The sequence below is a fragment of the Chanodichthys erythropterus genome, chromosome 8 (genome assembly GCF_024489055.1).
Source record: "Chanodichthys erythropterus isolate Z2021 chromosome 8, ASM2448905v1, whole genome shotgun sequence".
Taxonomy (NCBI): domain Eukaryota; kingdom Metazoa; phylum Chordata; class Actinopteri; order Cypriniformes; family Xenocyprididae; genus Chanodichthys; species Chanodichthys erythropterus.
In genome coordinates, this window is record NC_090228.1 from 40,784,156 (window position 1) to 40,786,910 (window position 2,755).

Consider the following 2,755-nt stretch of genomic DNA (forward strand, 5'->3'; position numbering starts at 1 on the left):
CCTTTAAGGACTGTTCCAAATGTGCAAGTGCAATAATTGTTTAACAAGCATGAAAAACATTGTTGAAACCTTTTCCAATAAAGATCTGAAAAGCCTATTTTACATAATTATCTTTAAAATACAGTATCCTGAAAAAGGGACGTTTCTTTTTTTGCTGAGTTTATATATGATGAATTTGTGTAGTATGAATGTAAACTGTACGTATTACATTCTCATGCATGCTACAACACTACTTGTTGTGATTATCATGTGACCTACCAGAGTCGGTTGTGTTGCTTTACTGCCATTCATAAATCCTCTTCTGTGGCCTCATGGGATAGTAAAGTTTTCATCGTATGCACACTTCAGAATCCTGCCTGTAATAGTTGGTCATCTGAGTACTTTTTGACTACTCCTTTATGAGTATTGTTGATTTGGACATACTTCTCTTTTTTTTTACATACTGATTCTCTCCTACTTTAAAGTAAGGAAGTATGCGATTTCGGATGCAGCTAACAACTCCTATGATTCCATGCTGCATCACGGCATCATCATCACGTCTTTGTTGTTATTTTGAATAAGTGACCTCTAGCAGTGAAACTTACATATTGTACCTTTAATTATACATTTCACTTAATCTGTCAAATTCAGTAGCCCTAAACTGAATACTAAAACTATGATGCAATGTTTAGTATGAAAATAAATGTATGAAATATGTATTTCATAACAGTAATCATGATGAATCCTATAAATCATAATCGCTGTCATCACTTTACCCCTGTGAACAGCCACATACAAACACCTGCTTCGGATTTCTCTTAAGATGGTGGAATACCCTTTGAAGTACACTTCTCAGTCTTTAGAAATTATAAAAACCAAAGACCAGATCTGACACTTCTTTGCCCTGCTTATGAGACTATGAGACAGTTGGTGGTTTACCTTGACAGTGAATGGATTTGTCAGAGAAAAGACTTTCACAATTCAAACAGGAAACTTACTTAGGCACATATATATGTATGTACAGTGAACATTATTCAAACAGTAGAACAATCAATCATTTCTAAAGATTTTTGTGTTAACAGGTGTCCGGGCCTGCTGATGTGCGGAATCTAAGTAACATTGAACATGACTAAAAGTGTAGTTATGACCCTTTAAGAAAATTAGAAGAATTTACTGTCACAAAACAGGTAAAACCAGACCACTTTCTGTAATAACAGCAGTTTCCAGTAAGTCACATTATTTGAGGAGCTATACCCTCTAGGCTTACTGCAACTTTAACAGGTTTATGTGCCTGGGGGTGTGCTGAGCCATTCAAGCAGTAACAGTGAAAATAACTAAATGTGTAGTTATGACTGTCACAGACACGCCACGCTCCACTTCACCACAGTACCCACGCACCCAATCACCAGCATACTAATCACCGCCACCTGCATCTCACACACACTCACTGTCCGGTCTCGTTTGCTATACCTTGTGTTTATGCTTACCTTAAGGACTCCCCTTCATCAGACTTACCTGCTCCAGCGATCTCCTTCGTCTCCTGGTCCCTTCATGTGCTTACCCTTCTGTGTGTGTGAGTGTCTCCAACGTCTCCCTTCATCTCATCTCAGCTCCTGGATTAACAAACCATACAAGGACAGTATTACTCTCTATTCATCTCTCAAGAACCTGATAACAGCCATAACCTCTCTGTGTTCACTTATTATTCTAATAAACTCACCTGGATTGCTTTTATCTCTGCCTCTGTGTCTATATCATAACAATGACCCTTTAAGAAAATTAGAAGAATTTACTGTCGCACAACACGTAAAACCAATCCACTTTCTGTAAGAACAGTTTTCAGTAAGTCACATTATATTGGGAACTAATAGACTATAGTATATGTAGTCACACAACTGAAGAAAAAATAAAACCTACAATGGAAAATTTTTTTCTCATATTAATTGTTTTCTCCACAACAAAACTGTTTCTCTTCTAAACTTTATTTCTTTGCTTTTGATTACTGTTACTCTAAAAATTTCTTAAAAAAAAAAAAAAAAAAAGTCTACTTGTTTAAATTATGGAGGATGAATATGAACCAGTCTTGAAAATATTTTTTGCTGTTGAAATTACTGAGACTGCAGTTATATAGTTTCCTAGAAATAATAAAAATAGGCCAACTCAGCTAACTTTTCAGAAGCCCATAAAAAAACGAAAAGTAAAACTGTTTGATCTCGTCGTAACATTTAATTTACTATATAAATCATTTTCCTTGTTTCTCACTCTTTTTTATAACAAACTTAATTTTACTTTTTTTTTTGTTTTGTTTACTATGATGACAATATAAAAAAGTACTGCATTGAGGAAATATATGCCAGCAGCCATATCACCCTGTAGCCCAAGACTGGTTGCCCACTGAAGCTAAGCAGGGCTGAGCCTGGTTAGTACCTGGATGGGAGACCTCCTGGGAAAACTAGGTTGCTGCTGGAAGAGGTGTTAGTGAGGCCAGCAGGGGGTGCTCACCCTGTGGTCTGTGTGGGTCCTAACACCCCAGTATAGTGATGGGGACACTATACTGACAAAAAGCACCGTCCTTCGGATGAGACGTTAAACCGAGGTCCTGACTCTCTGTGGTCATTAAAAATCCCAGGATGTCCTTCGAAAAGAGTAGGGGTGTAACCCCGACATCCTGGCCAAACTTGCCCATTGGCCTCTGTCCATCATGGCCTCCTAATCATCCCTATACACTGATTGGCTTCCTCACTCTGTCTCCTCTCTACCAATAAGCTGGTGTGTG

The 2,755-nt window shown here is 37.7% G+C and overlaps 1 pseudogene; it reads left to right on the forward strand.

Annotated features, from left to right (window-relative positions):
• Window positions 1-2,331: 2,331 nt before the first annotated feature.
• Window positions 2,332-2,448, forward strand: LOC137025369 (5S ribosomal RNA; annotated as a pseudogene).
• The last annotated feature ends 307 nt before the right edge of the window (window positions 2,449-2,755 follow it).